Source organism: Buteo buteo, chromosome 2 (genome assembly GCF_964188355.1).
Source record: "Buteo buteo chromosome 2, bButBut1.hap1.1, whole genome shotgun sequence".
Lineage (NCBI taxonomy): Eukaryota > Metazoa > Chordata > Aves > Accipitriformes > Accipitridae > Buteo > Buteo buteo.
In genome coordinates, this window is record NC_134172.1 from 45472721 (window position 1) to 45493673 (window position 20953).

At 39.3% G+C, this 20953-nt stretch overlaps 1 protein-coding gene across 8 annotated transcripts in view; it reads left to right on the forward strand.

Annotated features, from left to right (window-relative positions):
• Positions 1 to 20953, forward strand: part of RBMS3 (RNA binding motif single stranded interacting protein 3) — a 724940-nt gene that overhangs the window by 400231 nt on the left and 303756 nt on the right. The window lies entirely within an intron of this gene.

Genomic DNA, 20953 nt, shown 5'->3' on the forward strand with positions numbered 1-20953 from the left:
TTGTCTCCGCTGATCTTGGTTGTCCGAGATCACTGTGTTGTCAGTGTAGATACTTCAGCTGGGTGCCTAAAGGTTGGTGGAGACAGTCTGGGGGAAGTGTGCTCTATGATTGTTCTTAACTTTTTGTTTTGTTTTTAAACGCATGTTTGACTGGTAACCACTCCACAAACATGGCGGCGTGTGATCAGAACTTCCTTCTGCTCCCATTGCCAGTGGTAAACAAAGAAAGGAATGGATCTGTTTGTGAAACACAAAATGTGAAGTGGAAAGATTGTAAAGAATATGAATGGTAGAATTTTGAGAAAGAAAAAACATCTGGGTTTGGTGTTCTTTATATTGCAGTTAGCTTTGACATTATTGTAGTGGAGGCCATATAACAGTGAGTTGGAATTTTGTAAAAGTTTGCTTTCATGCTGTTGTACTACACTGTAGGGCAGAGATATTTATTTGTGTTTTCAAAGATGGATCTTTATGACATAAGTGGTGCCATTAAAAGATCATAAACGTAATTGGATTTATTAACAGTATGCTTCGTGGCATAAAAAGGATAGACTTGCTGCTTTAAATGCTGGGTACAATTTCCTTCCTTTTCAATAAGGCTGCCAAAAAAAAAAAAAAAAAAAAAGCTTCCCAGGAATCAGTGGAAGGGACCTGAAGAGATTAGGACCTGCCTTGGGGCAGGATCAGCTCTAGCCCACTGCTCAAAGGCCTCCAGCAGTGGAGATTCCTCAAGCTCCTCAGGCAATATGTGATAGCACTCCCTCTCCTCACTATAATGAAGCCTTTCCTAATGTCTAACCCAAATCTCCCTTGATGCAATTTAAGCCTATTGCTTCTTTTCTTATCCCCAGTGGACATGCAGAACAGTTTATTCCCTTCCCCTTTTCAGCAAACATATATATTTGAAGACTGCCATGCGTCTGCCGTTAACTTTTCCTTAGACTAAACACTGGTCCTTTCACTTTCTCCTTAAAGGCAATTTGTTTTAAGTTTCTGATTATATTGCACTTTGCTGATCTCTCTCTAGGTCACTTCTTACTTGAAGACCTTAAAGCTGGGCACAGGATATCAGATGGCCTAAATCTTACCATTTTAAATAGTGTGGAGAAGTTATTTAATTTGTCTTCTCTGTGATCACATGACTCTCCTTTGTTGCTATATCCATGTAAATAACCATGTGTATTTAAAACATAGATACATTTCTGAGGCACAGGGTGTTGCATGAAAACAACATTGCTGATATACGCTAAGAGATTCTCTGCAGCCCCTGGTTCTGTTACTCTTTTCTCCAGCGCTGCTGCCAGTCAGGCATTCCTATTCCTTATTGTGTGCTCTGCTCTGTGCTGTTGATTATTCCCTCCTAAGGCTAGCACTTTTCATTTGTCTGTATTGAATTTTATCCCATTTTTTTTTCCAGCTACTCCTTAATTTGCTAAGATTATTCTCAAATCTTAAGTCTTCAGAGTGCTTGCAGCACTTACCTCTTTAGTATCCTCTTCACAGTTAATAAATGATTTCTCTAATCCACTGGACAAGATAATTTGGAAAAGACTGAATAACAACAGACCTGGGGAAGGCTTTTGAGGAAGCCCTCTCAGTACACCAGGTAGCCATTGAGAACTTTTTTTAATTGGATCTGTTATTCAGTTTGGCACCTACATCACAGCAGTTTTAGCTAGATTTATTTCTCCTATCTTCTCAAGTTATGAGAGACAATCAAGGTTTAACTAAATTATGTAGTACTTACCTATCTGTAAGACTAGTTACATACTTCTCGATGGAAGTACAATCTGACATTATTTATTCTTGTTATATCCATGCTGCGTGGTACTAATCTCCTCTTTCCTTTGAGGGTCTGTGAATGGATTTATATGACTATTTGCTCTAAGCTTTTTCCAGAAGTTGAAAGTCTCTCTAATACACTGGGGCCCACATTCGTTCCTTTAAAAAAAACAACAAAACAACAAAAAGCAAAAAAACAGGCAATTTGTTTCCAATCTTTTGCATCTCACTCACCTTCCACAAAGTATGAGGTATCTTGTTAAATGAACACACCATCCCGTGATGTGTATCCAGTGCAGTAGCGTGGATTAAATTCAAGGAGATGATGGAAGAAGTTATCACATGATTGGAGATTTCAGAATCTCTTTCAGCATCATTTGTGTGTTAACCAAAGTATGGAGTAGAGCTGAAAGTGGAAAATAGTTAATATAGCAAAGAAATTATTTCGAATACCCCATGTAATAGAAGATCTGTTAAAAGAGGTTACTGCTTAGCAAGAAGTGTTAGGTTTCCTCTTGGAAAAACAAGGAAAACACTCTGCAATGGACTTGAAGTAATTCTCTACTATTCCTCAGATTATTAAAAAGATACCCACCACATTCCTGTTGTGCTAAGGAGTAGTGTTACCTGAGGATTTCTCCCTGGTATGAATTAAGCAGTTGGGTCTAAAGTAATCATATGTGCTGCAAGGGAGTTCACTAGGGAAACCTTTTGACGTAACCTCTCATTTTCAGATTGCTCTTTGTTGGTGGCATAACAACTAAGTGAAGCAGAGGAGAAGCAACAATCACCCTGTAATAGAACAAGATATAAAACAAAATAAACACAGTCATGACAAAATGGCCAGAAATCACTGAACAAAGCAGGGAACTATCACATATGGAGAATAATGAAAAACAGACACATGATTCATTCAGATGTTCAAACACAAAAACCCTAACGAACAAGTTGGAGAGTTTTGGCTGCTTTTGCTTTTTCCCTTTCCCTCCCCTCTTTCCTTCTCCCCCTTGCATTTCCCTCTGGGTCTACTGTATTTGCTAATTTAAAAAGTAGGGGAAATGAAATAAAAGAAACCATTCAAGAGAAGCGTTAATCTGAAACGTGTAGACTCTTCTCTTTCCAGCCCTCGCCCTCCGCCCTCTCCAGACTGGCTTGCCTTTGATAGACCTACGTGCTTAGAGCCGAGGGAATGAGTAATGGTTGTTTCACAGTACAGTTTCCATACCTCATAGCAATGGAATACAGAACAGTTAATCTGCCAAATACACAAGCCCATTTCTTAGAGTATGAATTACTGTCATCTGCATCTGCCCTTGCAGACACTGTAATTGCATGCATGCAGATTTACTTCCTGGTTTAATCAGGAGCTCATATGATTTCGAGTATTTTGCTAGGACCTTAGAAGATGAGCACAGGAGAATGACTAAAAGTCCAAAATCCCACATGTGGGAATTTTTTAAAAAAATAAAACCTATGAATCAGTAATTTGTAGGAGACAAACACTTCAACTGTGTATTCTTCATTTTATGTATATTTTTTCAAACCATAAATGACTTGATTGTTGAATAGTAGTGTTTGTCTTAGGAGAGAAATGTGCCTAACATGATGAGGGGAACTATAGAGACTCTACTTATAATTTTAATATTTCATTATGACTTTTTCGTATTGAGAAATGTTAGCAATGATCTATTCGTTTTTAAGATACGAAAACTGGGGATGCAGATATGCAGTCATTAGGATTGCGGTGGGTTTATGGTAAAAAAAAATGCCATGAGGTCATCTGTGTTAACCCACCATATATCACATACAATTTTATTTCTCCAGTTGCCTTGCTGTTTTTAGATCAGGACTTAAAACTTACCATGACCTATTTTATAAATTGAGAGTTTATTTGTGTAACAAAAATGAGATAACTGGAGGCTTACTATAAGTGTTGGAGGTAATTGGAATGGCATGATAAAGTGTCGCTTCATATCTCCCAAAAGGAGTCTGTCTTGCCTTTTGTCAGTGGTGCTACTCATCTGCTTAAGTTCACCAGCATCCGTAAGTACCCTAATGCATTGGAGCTTAATGAGCTGGAGGCTTCTGCTCTGGTGTTCTGATAAACAAAGCTTATAAGCATATAGTAGATATACTTTGGTGTGTATGTTAGACAAAATACTTTCATAACTTTAAATTTTAGACAGTAGGGTTTTTGCACATATTCTGTGAAGACTAAAAGTTATTTGTGATCGTATGCAATTATGCATTTTCACTTTATTAATTCTTATTCCTATTACACTTAAAATGGCACAATTTGGTTGTGACTAGCAACACGAAGCAAGTCTGTGTAAAATAATAAGCTAGTGAAGAAAGAGCTAAGCTGCTGTCGTGGTTTAACTCCAGCCAGCAACTAAGCACCACACAGGCACTCGCTCACTGCCCCCCCACACAGTGAGACGGGGGAGAGAATCGGAAAAAAGTAAAACTCGTGGGTTGAGATAAAGACACTTTAATAGGACAGAAAGGAAAGAAAAATAATAATGATGATGATAATAATAAAATGACAATAACAAAAAAAAAAAGAATTAGAATATACAAATCAAGTGATGCACAATGCAATTGCTCACCACTCGCCAACTGATGCCCAGTTAGTTCCCGAGCAGCGATCCCTCGCAGGCCAGCTCCCCCCAGTTTATATACTGGGCATGACATCAAATGGTATGGAATATCCCTTTGGCCACTTTGGGTCAGCTGCCCTGGCTGCGTCCCCTCCCAACTTCTTGTGCCCCTCCAGCCTTCTTGCTGGCTGGGCATGAGAAGCTGAAAAATCCTTGACTTAGTATAAACATTACTTAGCAACAACTGAAAATATCAGTGTGTTATCAACATTCTTCTCATACTAAATCTAAAACATAATACTATACCAGCTACTAGGAAGAAAATTAACTCTATCCCAGCCAAAACCAGGACAGCTACATAGAAAGCTATTTAGTTAATAAATTTTATTTATTGGGAATAAGCTGAAATTGCAATAACTGTGCTGTGTTATTTATGATTCTCAGAATTGCCATTTTGAGACAGAAAAAAAATCCAGCCAAGTAGGTCTGTGCCTGATCACAGACTGTAAACTGTTCACACTAGGAGGGCATGCACAGCGTGCTTCAAGGGGAAATGGATCTTGTAGAAAGTAAATAATTTGTAAAACAGACTTATTTAATTTTGAAACTTTAGACTTGTGTAACAAATAAATCAATCTTATTTTTGATGCCGGCATAGACAATAGAAGTGGTGATTTTTTGTGCATTAGTTTTGTTTGTTTGTTTGCTTTTTTGGGGGGAGGGGGGGTGTCTTTTTTTTGATGCACTCCAAAGTCTCATGTAATCAGTGGCATAATAGTTTACAAGTTGCTGTAAGTGTAGCAATATGGAATATTTTACTTCAGCAGGACTTCTGACAGTGAGGCGTTTGTGAAGGCTGGATAGATTCTGAGTGTGGGCAGGTGCTCAGCAAGTTTTATCTATGGCTCTGCTGATCCATCTCACTACTGACCTGTAGCAGCCCCAACTAATCTGATCCTTCTGGTCCTGGGTGTCTTGAACAGAGGACACAAACTATGCTGAGTTGTGCCAATTCTGGTTAGCAAGCCAGCTGATAAACCCACATCTCCTGCGTTAGAAGGACAAAATCTTCAGCAGTGTCACTAAGTCCCATTTCAAAACAGTGAACAACAACAACAACAACAAAAAGCAAACTTGCCGTGCTAAGTTTTTTGATAACAAGAGTTACATTACACATCATGAGGTTAGTTGTTTAAAATTTATAAATGTTTGGAGGTTTCTTTAGTTTGTTTTCTGTTTCTTGAAACTTTAGTTTCAGTCCTGTGGTTTTTTATAAGTAAAGGTTAAGATATTTTTTTTTTCTGTTTAAATAAAAAAGTGATATTACTGTGTAACCACATGAGACTGGGAGCCAAGTCTTTAGGAAAAATGCCTAAAGGAGACATCTAAACACTGTAAAGGCAGGCATACATTAAAATAAAGTGAAAGAATTGCCAATAAGAAACCATGAGGTTGTTCACTGTGTGGTAAGTTCACACCCTACCTTATCAAATGAAAGCTTGTTTGATCTGCAGGCTCATGAACTATGATGCTGTGTAAATCTGACCATTTTAAGAAGTTACCAGAAACTAGATGGGGAAAATGAAATAGTGCATATGTGTATTCAAAAATATATATGTAGCTATCCCCTTGAACTTACAGATGTTGTATTTATGGATGTTTAGGTAATGTAAAGAAGCAATGACACTCAGTGGGAGCATGTGATGCTGTTGGGTGAACTATTTTCCTGGCACCTGTTGGGTTGGTGAGCAGGCGTTATAAGTGTCTTGGCAAACATGTGAGTGTTTTGCAAAATCTCACTTTAGCTTGGAGGTAGAGATTCTCTTGTTTGTATATTTTTGAATTCTTTCCACATCTACTGAAGTGAAATAGGAAAGGGTTTGATGAGTCGTGCTGAGCTAGAGTGTGCCAGCACTGGGCCGCTGCCCTGCCATGGTGAGGACTCGGAGACATACATGCCTCCATGTCTGCAAAATGTTGCTGCACCTCAGCAAACATTCTTGACTAAGTACTCTGTCTCAAGCAAGTCCTCTAAAAATTGCTTATCGAGTTTAAAGCCAGGTCCTCTACAGAGGAAACTCCTTTCTAATTAGTTCCCCAGGCACTTTCTTAAATGGCTTCTTTGCAATTAAGGAAAATATTTCCTGGGTCATTATCTTTTCATAAATGAACTCGTGGCCTAGCAAATATTTTCTGTAAGGAGACCCAAGATGCTCAAGTATTCTGTGACGTATCTAATCTGTGATTATTCTTAATTTACTGCTTCCAAAATTTGCAGGCCCATATCGCTGGCAAATAATTGGTTTAATTTTGTTTCCTTCCAGAGAAATAAAAAAGTAAAATTTCCATTTATACACAGTGATTAATGTTTTGATTCATTGGTCTGTATAAAACTTTGCAATAGCTTGGCATGTGTTTGAAGTGCATTTTGGGACTGGGTAATGTTAGTAGACTCTTAGTGGTCTCAGCAGACTTGGAAATATCTATTTCATATCACAGAAGTGAGTAGAAGAGAAATTCTTTTCTCTTTGAACAGCGGCTCATAATCAGCTTTGTTGAAAGCTTACTTGCAATGCATTGGCTTTTTCAACTGTCTTGCAGAATCACTTTGCTTAAACTTTTTTTCTCTGATGCCATGATAGAGCATCTCATATATCAGTAAATCTGTTTGGCCTCTGGTTGCTTGAAGGCAGGTCATCTCTTCTAAAAGTGGTGGTACTCTGCTGAGAAGTTGGTTTCTCCAAAGTCTGAAGACCTTCAGTGCAGCAGCTGACCTGTGGAAGCCCCCAGGCAGAGGCAGAGGACGACGGTGCCTGGCTCCTTAGTTTTGCTAGAGCCAACTCCATCATGTGCTCTCAGATTATACAGTATATGCAAAACAAATGATAACTTGGTATAGGAACAATTTGATACTAAATCCAATTGACAGACTCCTACTGGACACAGGTACACAACAGGAACCATTCTGAATCAGATCTGTTAATTATAGCGTGACTTCACTTCTGCGGTATGCCAGCAATCAGAGAAGTAACGGCTAGCATTTTCCCCTATTAATGCACGTCCCTGGCTTTTGTTTAGAAGAGTAGAACTCTCTTACCCAAGTGAATTAAATAAATGTTCTCTTTCTTGGTAAATATACTGTGAAAGTAAAACACTAACAGACTGTGCCATCATTTTTAATAAATCTGTCTCTCTGGGTATTTGAGGGCTGCCTGTCTGGAGATGGCGTAGGATTGCTCGAGTAGGAATGTATGTGCAACACAGGAGAAAAATCATAACCTCTGGCAATAAAGATGTAGCTCCCTCAACACTGAACAAAAAACCCACCCACACCAGTTCTAGGGAAGGAACTGGTAGGCATTATTAATATTACTCCATCTATTTAGGTTATGGTAGCTGTACAGCAGTAAAACTCTAGGTGCTAATCAATGGTACAGAAAACAATTGTACTCTATAAAAATTAATTAAAAGACAATCTTGTCCTATGGACTTTGCAGCCCAGGGCTTTGAAAAAGAGCAGGGTACACAATTAATTTAGGTACTGTGAGTAATTTTATGACTTTTAATGCAGTTAAATAACAATTTTTTTGAAATACTGAATTCTCCAAAAAAGAAAACCCCAAACCAGTCTTTCAGCTCTCCTGAGAATAGTCATACATTTGGATAACATTTAGTGAGTTTTTTTCAACCCAGAATGTTTTGAGGAGAGCTAAATTTATATATGAGAAAAGGAGGAGGCCATGTTAGGGGTGGTAGAAACAACTCTCCTACTTGATGAAATAGTTTTTGTCTGGGTCTTCCTCAGGACCAATGATCGGCTGATGTTTTCTTCCATTAGATGGCAGTGGTGTGATATGTGGTTTCTTTGGACCCCTGAATTACAAGTTTGATTAAAAAAATTACTAATAGTTCAATTTTTCTTTTATTTTAAAAACCCCAAGTCTTAGTTCGGTTTATAATTTCAGAGTTGCCAAGATTTCAGTTTTTTATTCACGTAGAATTTTACAACTTAGTGGCCAGTTTCAAGCATATGTGCCAGAGGACTGGAACTTTCAAATACATCAGAGTTAAATATTTTCGGAAAACGGGCAGCTATGTGCAGTTGGAGACTCAGTGCTCCTGCTGCAGGAAATGCAGGGTGGGTTTAGTTTTACTCCGCCTAAAGTAACCGCAGTAAATCACCACTTGCTTATCTATGGTGGAGTCAGAGCTTGTGCTGGTTTTGCCCAACCAGGAGTTTGGGAGGGAGGTATGGGTATTGGAGGAAAGGGTAGGTAAGGAATGCTTGGGATGGGGGATTGGAGTTACTACAGCAAGTTGTAGTGTCACGCTTGGGATAGGACATGAACAGGAAAGATGGGGCTCAACTGTATAAGACAACAGGCTTTGTTCACTTCATTACTTGTAGAACATTCTGTTTTATCTAAACAAAGGAAAAAAACCCAGATATTTTATTTATATGATCTCTATAAAGATCTTTCAGCCACATGCCCTTGTTGCTTGTGGTATTAGTTGTGGTGGTGTTGTTTATTAACTTATTAAATATGGAGCAGTAAACAGCATTTGTTTTTAAATGAATTAAAATGGACTTGTTGCCCTTCATGGCTTTTTATTAATTGAATATTTTTGCTAAGCTGTCTGCTTTCAGAGCAAAGGTTGCAGCCAGGAGATGGGGGTCAATGGGACCTCCATTTAAATGCATGTTATCTCTGTGTTAATTGCCTGCATATTTAACCAACCAAGCATGTCATTCTGGAGAAAGTAAAGGTTTTTGTGGTCAACCTTTAATCATGAAACAGCAAGAAAAAGTCTGAGTGACCTGGTTTGCCTGAGGTATCTTGGTTGCTGCTGTCAGTCACTTCAGCTCACAGAAAATTGCAGGGTAAATTCCACAAAACTGATGGAACGTATCTTTAAAAAAAGCCCCTAAACTGTGGAAAAAACAGTGTTCAAAATTTTAGTGTTTAATTTTAGTTTATTTGTTGCACGTTACTTTAGTAGTTATTTCCTTTTTAATAAAAACAGATTTTATTGCTAGTATAGATAGTTATTAGAGAATAAAGTCATGGAACAGCTGTTAAATATGCCTTGAGTTTTGGAGACAGATACATATTTATCAGGTTGGGTGAATTTGAGTTCTTACATCAGAAAGAACTGCATAGCTACTGCTTGCCGTGCTCTACTTTCTTGGGCTGTTACTGCAGAAGTGTTAAAATAGTTACACTTAAAGTAGAGGGGTGTATGCCATGCAACAAATCCTTCTGAGGCTGCTGGGATTAATGATCCTCTGTTTTGTGACTCTGCTGTGTTTTCTCTAGTGTCTAGTAGTGAGATTGAATTTTTGGAACTTAAAATATTTGAGATTTGTTACTAATGCTTGAATAGGGTCAGATGGTTCAAAAGTGATGGGGAAGGAGGGGCTAAGAGGGAAATATGTGTAGATATTTCTGCAGTATATTCTTTGCCTTGCTTTTTATTCCTTTTGTAACGATTCCTAGAATTTAGTTTGCCTTTTTGAGCAACTATGAAGCTGACATTTCTATGGAGAGTTCAAAGGGCATAATTTTTTAATGTGAAGCTGGAATTTTGTCCCATGTGCATCACTACATTTATCTACATTTAATTTCTTCTGCTGGTCTGTTACCTAGTCACTTAGTTTAATAAGGTCCTTCTGCAGTTCTTCACAGATGCCCCCCCCTGTTTTCTCTCCTGAATAATCTTGTCACCTCACTGTTGAGCTGCTTCTTGTCATTTACAAACAGGTTGTGCAGTATGGGTCCTGGCAAAGCTCCATGTGGAAGGCCATTGGTGCCATTCCCCTCTTGTAAGAAAGACCATGCCCTCTACCCTCTGTTTTTATCTTTTAACCAATGGTTTATCCAAGAACTTTCCTTTTTAAGCCATGGCTGCTTAGTTTCCTGAGAAATCTTTTGTGGGGGCCTTGTCAAATGCCTTTCGGAGATCCAAGCAGCCTATATTAGCCAGATCACCCTTATCAACAGGCTTGTTGACCTTTTCAAAGAACTCCAATAGGTCTGTGAGGCAAACCTACAAAAGCCAGGTTAACTCTTTCCACATGTTGTATTTCCATTGATTTTACTCTGTTTCTGTAATTTCTGGTAATTTGACACCAGGTTTACAGACCTGTAGGCACCAGGATCTCACCTGGGATCTTTTCAGAACACTGTCACCACGTGTGCCACCTCCTGTTCCTCAGGTACGAAATCTGTTTTAGAAAAGAAGCTGCATGCCACTTATTAGTGCGTGTAGTCAGCTATTGCATCCTGGAGCTCTTTTCAAACAGGGAGGGTGAATACCATCTGTTGTTGCAATTTGTTAGTGTTCACTTTTGTCAATTTGTCCCATAACCTCCTCTGTGGTCATTTCAAATTAAGAGTTGCATCTGTTCTTCTGGGCTTCCTAAGCAGCTGCTCTCTGAAACAGCACCTAAAAATGTGATCTTTGCATTATATCCCATTTTGCCCAATCTGTGTAGGGATAATTAAAGTCCCCTTTGAGCACTCTGCTTGCTTTCTGCCCTTATGGCTTTTCTGCATCTTCCTCCGCATGTTGCAGTTGGTGTTGCCATCCTGGCAGGGCAGACAGGAGTACAGAGATAGCTCTCCAGTAATGCAGAACTACTGTTCTTCATGTTTAGGGCTGGGATTTCAGTTCTTGCAGTATCTGTGTTACTCACTGCCATTCTTAGCCTGATCATTTCTGCACCACGAGCACAGTCTACTCTTGTCTGTGCCATGCATGTTGTATCTTTGTGTGACGGTGGTCCACTCATTGCCTCACTTTCACAGTCTTTCTAATACATGAGTGTTTTCTTACTGTAGTATGTGTTCCAGTTCACCCTTCTTATTTCTTAGGCTTAAAACATTTAGGGAGCTACTAGTGTTTCAGCTGTGTTGTTGGCACCATATTTGAGTGACTCTGTGGTTACTTTCCATCCCAGTATGTCCACTTACGTTCTCTGGCCTGTTGTTTTGTTTGCAAGAGGGACAGATCTAGTGATCACCCCCTGATTTTCTCCAAGGTTACCGTCTCCCCCATCTGTTTACCTGATGAGAGAGACTGCCATCACTCCAACCTGCTCCTTCCTTCTGGTTAGCTCCAAGTTCTAGAGGGACACTTTCAATGCCAGAATATGCAAACTCAGCAGCTCTCAGTGGGGAAGATCCAACACTGGCCCACATCCTGCTTCACCACCTGAATGCTGCCTTGAGCTGGCAGCTGTCCTAATGGACTTGGGCCTGCTCTATGAGACTGCTGAAATATCCTCTGTGAACCTCTCCCTCCTCCTCCTTAGCAGGATTTGGCTCAATTGCTTGGAAATGATGTCCCTGAATGTGCAGCTGCTGAATTTCTGCATCTCATCCAGTCCCTCCCATTTTGCTGTCCTGCTTTCAGGAGCCAGAATCTCCTGCTGAAGACCATAAGTTGTCTGCACAATGCACTCATGGGTGCAGCTTTCCCATGGGGAAGACATAGAAATGATAGTTGGCATAGTAAATTGGTTAATTCCCACCTTAATTTCTTCTCCCCGAGTATTTGATAGGGTTGTTTCTTCAAATTCTTTCTATCCAGGTAAGCTGTTCGACGACCCCTCCTCTTGCTGCACTAAGGACAACAGCTAGAGTTTTCTCCTCCTTCTATGCAGTCAAATTCATGCTTCTGTGGTCTCAGCTTAGTTCTTGGAAACGTTGAGGCTCTTCTTACTGAAAAGAGTGTAGAGAGGGATTGGTGAAGAATGGAAGATACAGCATTTGAGAGAGCATTTACAAAACCAAAACAAAACAGGAAAGACACTGTGTATGAATAAATCATCATCTGCTATTAGGCGAGGGAGAAAAACGTGTGCACAGTGCTGGCAGCAAGAATAAGTGAGGGTAAATGGGCCGTGGTTAAATTACAGGTGAAATATGGGTGAGAGTTTCTGACCACCAGAGCAGCAAAGTTTTGGTACAGGAGGTGGAGCAAGCTCAGTTTTTATGACAGGAGTTGTGGCACGAGGCTACTTGAGAGTGGGATGAGGGTTCAATGATGAAATTTTTGTCCCAACGCATGCACTAATTTTGTAGAGTTCTCCCAATATTCTCAGTTTGGAGTCAGGCAAATATTATAAGAAGTAGCTTTTTAGTGCATCATTTCATTCAACTGCTACAATATTCTAAACAGCCACACCTCCGCAAAGAGCGCTGGGGCGGGAGCTGGGGGCTGTACTCTCTTCGGGGCTGCTCTCTTTGGGGCCACCGCAGTTGATGCGGGAGCTGGGCTCTGGTGGACGCTGGCTCAGGGCTCTTGGGGCTGTGGCACTCTCCCATGTTCTCTGCCGCCCTTTTAGACAAACCTGTCCCTGGAGGATGCCTCCTGGGGCAGCTCCTTCAAGAACAGAGCCCGGCTCGGGGGCTAAAGCGGGGGCAGCAGTCTCACTCGCTCTTAGCCAGGCTGACTGGCTGTGTCGGGGTACATGGGAGTGGGGGGGGAGCTGCGATGGTTTGCTGAAATGCTGGGGAGCAGGAGCTGGAGGAGTGACGCATGGCTTCATTATGGTTCATGTCCTTGCAAATTACGTGCGTGTTTGCCAGTGTAAGGCCTAGGAAATGTCTGTAGGTTTGCACATTAAAGAAAATAAAATAATTCCCAAATGGGTTTTGTCAAATTAACCTTCAAAAGCCCAGCAAGGTGAGGTCTCTGTGTTTTGGGAGTGAGGATAAGGCAGAGGAATAGCTATGAAATGCTCCTCTATTATTTTAACTGAAAGTTGCGACTATCACTCAGTCATTTCATATTAATAAGGCTCATAAGAAAATAGGATTTTCAGATTATGATTTTAAAGCCCCATGTTCCCACTGTGTTTTAAGGAAGAGTGGAAGCACATGTTGCTCACAGGACTAAGTGAAACCAGAAATTTCATTTCAGTTTAGACAGTCTTTACTGACACTCTGCTCCTGGGTTTGGCAGTTGTGGAAGGGAGAAGAGAAGTGGAATGTAAAAGGGGAGAAACTTTCCAGTCAACATTTGGTTTGAATTTACATATAGCTTTAAAAAAGAAAGGGAAAAAGAAAAAAGGAAAAAAGTACCATTATAATTTCAGTGTAGGTCCACTTTAACCTCAGAAACACTAGCTGTTCTGTAAACCTCCCACACACCTTTCCTTCTATATGCTGCATGAATATCTCTGTACTGTTATTTTATCCTGGTAAATAAGGATTTAAATGGAGAAAACTTTGCAATACAGAAATGTTTGGATTGGCATATAGAAAAGTGGTGTTCTTTATTTATTTTACTTCTTTTATTTATTTTATAAATTAGATAGCTCCCCACATTCCTTCAGAAAACAGAAATAAGATCTCATATTACAGCTTATCTCCTCTCTAGTAGAGGTCCACACTATAGACTGCAGATCTAGTCTGTGCTATTCAATGCATTGTAAGAAAATCTCTGAGGTAGGGTAAAGAAGGCCTTCAATTTTAAGACCTCAGTTGCCCTGTGCAGAGCAGCCCCATCATATCAAGGAGCTTGTGAGAGATATATATATATATATATATATCTCAATAAAAGTATGTGTATATCTGTGTTGAACTGCTTTATTAGAAGATGATGTATCAGTCCATCTCATATAATACCTTGCATCATTATAATGAAAGAATTGATAATTGTGAGCATTTAGATATAAGTTATACAAGTTGCAATTCATAAATAGTAACTAAAAATATAATTTTGGTCTAGTGATAGACTTTCCTAGAAAGAGTAATTTAATTGTCAATCACAAGATCAGTGTTGACATTTGAAGTTGACAGTCGGGTTCAACTCATTAAGGTTTCTATTTTGCATGTGTCCTTTACTTCGCCTTCTGAATTTTCTGAATATAAATAGGGCCACCTTAGGATGTGTATACTTAGCATTAGAGGCATCCTGAAGCACAGTACTGAAGAATGCCTTGAGTTTCACTAAAATCAATCTTCTTCATAAAACATGTTTCAGCTCTGATGCATCCTGGTGTTTCAAAGTTCATTTTAGGACAAAGGATGTGTAAGCTCGCTATTATAGGACCCACAAATGCTGTCATTTATACTGAGCCCTATACCTCAGTATTTTGTTTTATGGTACTGTTAGAAATATCACAGGCCTTAGGATATATTTGAAAAGCTCCCTCTCTCCTTTGTGATGATGTAAAGGTAATGTTCCCAGGTCTGACGCGCTTGGAATGAATTTGGTCATTACGGTTAGACTGCGTGTCAAAAATGTTATCTCCATTATTTCAGTGAAACCCTGACTATGCACTTAAGATGGTAGCCTCAAGGAGTACGTATAGCTCACTGGGAGAGGACATTACGCTCCTGATATTTATGTTGGCTGGCCTGCATGCTTGTTTTAAACATATCCTATTTGGATCTTTTGGATCACTTTTCAGATTTGGGGCTGAATCTTCAAATATTCGTCAACTGCTTTCAAAAGTGAGACACAGAGACGTGCAGTGTATTATGCTTACATGCCTCAAAACCTGTGGTACTTTTGGGAGAGCAATACATTGCTCTTCTTGATAAATGCTTACTTGTTCTGCTTGCACTACTATACCTGAAGGTACACATGGCTCACTCCCTGTGATTTGAGTACATTTAGGGGATTCTTTTGATGTGCAGTTCTGCAAACTCTTATTTCTGTGTGTATGAGCATTAATACCTCCTTTAATCATTAAATGGGACTGCAAGATGAGTAAGAACTGGAAAGCTCAGAGTTAATGCAGAAGAGAAGACCTTTTGCTTTGCAGACTTCTGGGAGGAAAGAAGGTATTTTACACCAACTGGCAAAGAGCTTACAGGGCACACTTCCAAACCTTCAGAAAAAGTTTCCCACAAAGACTTTTTTTTTTTTTTTTTTTTTTTTAAAGTCATGCTGCAGGAATTAAGTTGGAGATATCACTGACCGAAAGGACATTTTTTCTGAATGAGCCGAGAACCAAAGGAAATGACTCTGGGGTTTGAAATTCTTTTATTTCCTCTGTGGAAGATATCTGTGCAGCTGAAACGAACCATTCTGGCTGGCTCCAAGCCAAACTTTATGGGAACTGAGATTAGGAAGTTCTATGGTCAAAATAGCCATTGAACAAATTGCTTCCATTTTAAAGCCTCAAATTTCCTGATAAAGCTACAGTATTTAACCCTTCCTTTTTTTTTACTTGGGTGAACGACCTGCTCGTTATTAGGCACAAACCATTTATCCAGTTGTGGTCCCTGCAGTGCTCTCAGAATTGCCTGCAAAGCATTTGCTAATTTTTATTTTTATGTAAAATAGGTAGAGCAAAACCCAGAAATATGTTAGAACAGGTTTGGGTGATGTTTCCCGCTTACAATAGTGGGAAAACTGCTATGAACAAGAAATCAGATTGCCAACTGCACTGTGGCATTTTCATCTTGCAGTCCTTTTCGAAGGGATGCTTTGTTTTGTTTTATGGTGGGGTTAGCTGGCTTGCTTGGCCTTCATGAACTAAATGAAGAGGCAGCAGCAATAGCAGTCATGCCTCTGAACTGCCTTATTTACTCCAGCAAGTGCTAAAAACCAAGCAAGTGCTGTGACTAGAGCACTAAGCCTGGCCTCTGAACGCTGTGGCATGGGCTAGCGGATCTCCAAAGTAAGAAAATACTTCAATTAGAACAATGAAATTCTACATTTTTGTTTATGGATTTCTTTCCTTGTTGCCTTCAAACTGTTTTGCCTGTGGTAGGTAAGGGCATGCTAAGGAAGGCCTGGAAGCGGGGGGCAAAGACCATCAGTGCTGGCATCGGGAACAAAGTCCAGGTGTGCTGATGCGTCCTCACCCTGCCATGCTTAGGACTGCGTTGAGCCAACCGCTTCTGCCACCTGCCTGTGTGGCCGTCCCCTTGTGCACGTGCCCATCTCTTTTCCATGTCTTTTCCATGTGGGCAATGCTTCAAAGCAGAGCTTGTCTGATGTGGGTGTAGGCTGTGTTTTGGACAGTTATTGAAGAGGATGTTGGTAATTGTACCGCAGTCATAGAGATGTGACAGGATGTGGCCACATCCGCTCTTTCTGTCCCCACCAGCACTGTTTATTCCCCAAAGCGTATATGCCGTTGTGCATATTTTGTGCATCATGCATTTTAATGCCTTTGTGCAAGCTAAATTTAAAAGTCCTAAATCTTAGACAGGTGTTTCCATCATTTTGCCTGAGAGACTAATTCCCGAAATAATAGAACTCATTATTAGTAACATTTTTTTCTTTATACTCAGCCTAAATTTTGCTTTTCCTAATTTAATCCCACTACTCTTCATTATCCTTCCTCCCCTACCTCTGGGTACCACACTAATTAATTCATCTCCCTCTTTGGTTTTTGCTTTTTACCCTTCAATATTATAGTTCAATGTTAAAATGCATTCCTCTTTTCTTGTATTTACTCAGCCCAACAGATATATTTTAGCTCCAGCAATCTTTCCTTGTAAAACTGTTCCTGCTGACCTCTCTTCAATGTTATTGTTCATCAGTGAACAAACCCTCTGGTTTGTTTACAAATTACTGGTATGAAAGTGATCAGAACAAGATGCATTACCCCAGGTAAGTGAGTGACATTATAAGTGGGGAATTTATATATCAGTGCCCTTAAGCCGTTTTTGTTCGCTTTCTCTTGGGCTTTTTTTTTTTTTTTTAGAGGGAGATTGATCATAGTTTTTATGATCAGATTTGAAATCAAACCAGAGTCTGACACTTCTTAAATGTAGTTAGAAAGTCCTATTTATAAATATCTAGGGCATAGGTGATTTTAATAATTTGATGAATTTTGAAATGTGTTATGAAATGTATATGTGGGTGACCTGGCATGAACCTTTCAAAAGTCTTGGTTTGCATGTCTTTCCTTTTCAATCAGCGCTATTTCTGGAATGATTTCTAAACGTTGTGAAGCCCCTTCTTTCCTATTCTACCCTTTGTTGGTAATACAAATAATCAGCCTCTCTGTTCCTTAATGACATTCTCTCATGTATTTGTAGACAACTATCACATCTGCCCTCTCTAATTTTCTTTTCCTTTTATTATCGTCTGTGTCCTAGCCATAATATGCCAGTGCAGGTAAACTTAAGCAAGTCACTAATGAAAAAAAATGCTTAGTCTGTCATTAGTCATCTGAATCTTGACCAAGTCACCATTTTTTCTCTTCCTTCTTCCAAAAATGATACCTAGGATAATTTTTCCATTTAAAAGTCTGCCCTTCAGTTATAAAGGGAGCACAGTACCACCATGTATTACCAATCATCTGAAAAATAAACAAAAAAACCCAAACAAAAAACCCAAGCCCAAGTCCCACACAATGAGCAAATAAAGGCTGGAAAGAGCACATCCTTATCATCTGGCAAATATGGTATACCATCACAAAAAGTAGGAATGATGTGAGCTTTGCCTGGAAAAAACAAATCACTTATCAGAGACTGTGTCTGTTAGGATACAATGGCCAACTCCTTCTGCAAGAAGTCCTGTATATTATCATTTGAAAGTTCCACAGGGCTTTAATTTTCTGTTAATCATTCTATCAAAATATTATCTGTGGGTTTTTTGTCACCTGACAAAGAGGAAATCCTCTCTGGACCATGTTCCCGTGGAAGATAGATTAGGAGGAAAGGCCAAACTCTGTGAAAGCAGTGATGATACTACGTGGCCTGAAGAAAATTGCTGTAGGCCACTAATAAATAATAAGCAGGAAAATTAAGAGTAAGGAGTATTCCAAAAGGATACTCTAAAGTCATGCATTTTTAGTCCTTACCTTAGAGATGATGGAAGACTCCTAATTCATGCAACAGGAGCAACTAGTAAGTTCAAACTGGAGAACTGTCACGAATAATGGACTACTGTTAGTTTGAGAGGTTGTAGTTAATAGGCATATGAAGTGATTTTACAGTGTCTGTATTTAAATGGATCAGCAATAGGACTAAATTATTAAGAGTCAGAAATTTTATTCCTTAAAATAGTTTAATGAATTTAAGATGTCCTCACAGGAGGTCTATGGGTCTATTTTGAGATCCTTTCATGGAAACTGAAGCTACAGGAGGAGGGAGGGAGAGGTTGTCTTTTATCCACAGTCACAGAGGGAAGTGTTGGCAAACCTAGGATTAAAACCTGAGTTTTCTTTGCTGTCCCATGTACGTCTCACAAGACTCTTTACAAGTGTCTCTAGGAGGTAAAGAATTCATAAAAACCATTTAGACCAGAAAAAGACTGCATTAATTGGTGTAATTAAGAAAACCAAAATGCGGAGTCCTGGCAAGTGAAATACAATTACTGAATTATAAATATATAGTCTGCATTTTAAAATCCTGTCCAGTAAACCTGAGTTTTAGAATGGAGATGGCCCCTTTAATTCCATGGTTTTTGTATTGCACAGTTGTAGGAAATGTACTGATTTCTGGCCATGCAAGCTACTAGAACTATGAAAATTCCAAATTTACCTACTAAAAATATGTAGCAGTACCCCTCATGCAGATAATAGCTACAGTGACTCAGGTAAATAAAAATGTAGTAGTAGTGCTGGATAAACACTTGGAGATATGTTCCCATGCATATGATTTTGAACTGATAATAAATTTATTGTGGCCATACATCTTTGTGGTCATTCTCCATTAATATTTGTATGTAGTGAGTTTTGCTGGTGTCAGTGTTCATGGAAAGTATCATTTAGATTAGTGTGAGACACATTTTAGTTTTTTGGGGAGCAGAGTATTCCATCAGCCTTTACCATCAGAAAGCAGGAGCCTGGTCACAGTACTTTGCTGTTTTAAATTTGAACTGGATGAGCTCAGCACTTTGTTTTTTTCTAGAGAGAATCAGATGAACTGCTGAATGTAATGCTACACAATGACAGGTTTTTGATAGTTAAAAAAAATTCAGACAACTGTATTTCCTTTTAAATGATTGACTGGAATGCCTATGTTGTTCCTGGAAAAGCTTAAAGATGTATGTATTGTAAGAACACACCTAAAACTTGATACTTAAGTAGACTGCTTTCTTGCCTAATCACATTATTGAGTTCTGAAATAGTGTTGTCATAACACATTGCTGTAAATTATTTATTAATATTATAAATATATGATTTTTACAGCTCCCTTCATTTTTAAAAAATATGTTATTTTGAACTGGACATTTCTGGAGGGCTGAGCTTGAAGAAATTTGTAATAAAAGTTCTGGTGAAATATTAGTGCTTATTCATTTACAGATATAGCAATACATTTTTCTGATTTTTAAACACTTTTGAAAAATCTTGAGTTTTCATTTGAACACTTGGTAGTAAAAACAATCATTCTGCAAAGTGTTGATTTCCTGGGTGGTTTAAATCACCACACGCGGCTGTTTTGCACATGGGAAATACTGTAGCTGTGTAACTGTTGTGATTGAATGTGGGAGGTATAAACTCTCTTAACCTATGTGTATCTTCTTATCAGAACTATCTTTTTGAAAGTGCAGAGTTTGCAGCGGTTCCCATCAGTCTAACTTTGGTTTCTCCCTCCTTCTCCCTCCTCTTTTTTTTTTTTTTTTTTTTTTTGGTAACTCTTGATCTGATTTCCTAATCTATTGTTGCAAGCAAAGCTAACACACACAAATCCCACGGGCATCTCTGTCCCCACATTTACAGCTTCTAAATTGCTATTCCTTGACTGATAAGTCTTTTCTTGAAACCACCCAGGCAGAGGTATTGCCAGTGGAAATCAAGAGTCATTCTTCCAATGTCATTAGTTACTACATTGCCATGAAACTTGTTTGGTAGCAGCAAGCCTCTCAGTGTTCGGAGGTGCCTGATCCTGCAGGATTGAGGCAGAGCTGGTGCTGCCACCTTTCATAGTAAAGGATTAGGAGTGACAGCCAGCTCTTCCCTTGACTGACTTAAACAATCGCTATCAAAATGAGTATAGTCGTGCTGCATTCAGTCATTTTGTGCGGGAATATATGCTAACACCAGTGATGGGATAGAGGAGATGGTGTTTTATATTCATTGGGCTATGTAGTTGGGCATCTGCTAGTCGCTTGTCTCCCATGCTGTTATTTCCAGTAATATTCTTCATGTCGAAGCTTGTTCCAAATGTCTGAAGTACTGGGGAGAGGGGGATGAAATTCTCTTTGCGGCAGTCTCCACATATTTTTTTTGAGTGACAGGTTGCTTAACTTCTCTCTGCTTCAGTGTTTCCCCATCTGGTATAAATGAGGATTATCTGTCTATCTTGGATTCCTCCATGGCTTGCATTGCTGAAGTACTAGAGTGCCTCACAGTCTTGGATGCATTTGATCCCCCAATACTCCAGGATGTGGGAGAAGTACCTTTAATCACTTTTTACAGAATTTTAAAGAAAGTGTGTGGTAGAGCAGATTTTCCAGGTCAGTGTTTGCTATGAGACATTTTTCCCTCTGGTTGACCATGTATAATACCCAGAGAAGGTAGAGGATCTTGAAAGTAACATTTGTTTTTTATTATCCTCCTGGGCGGTGAATGTGTCAGTTGGGTGGTTGAGTTGGCTAACTCTGAACCTATTGCCTATCTTAGCCAAGGTAGGCCCTGCTTACTTTAT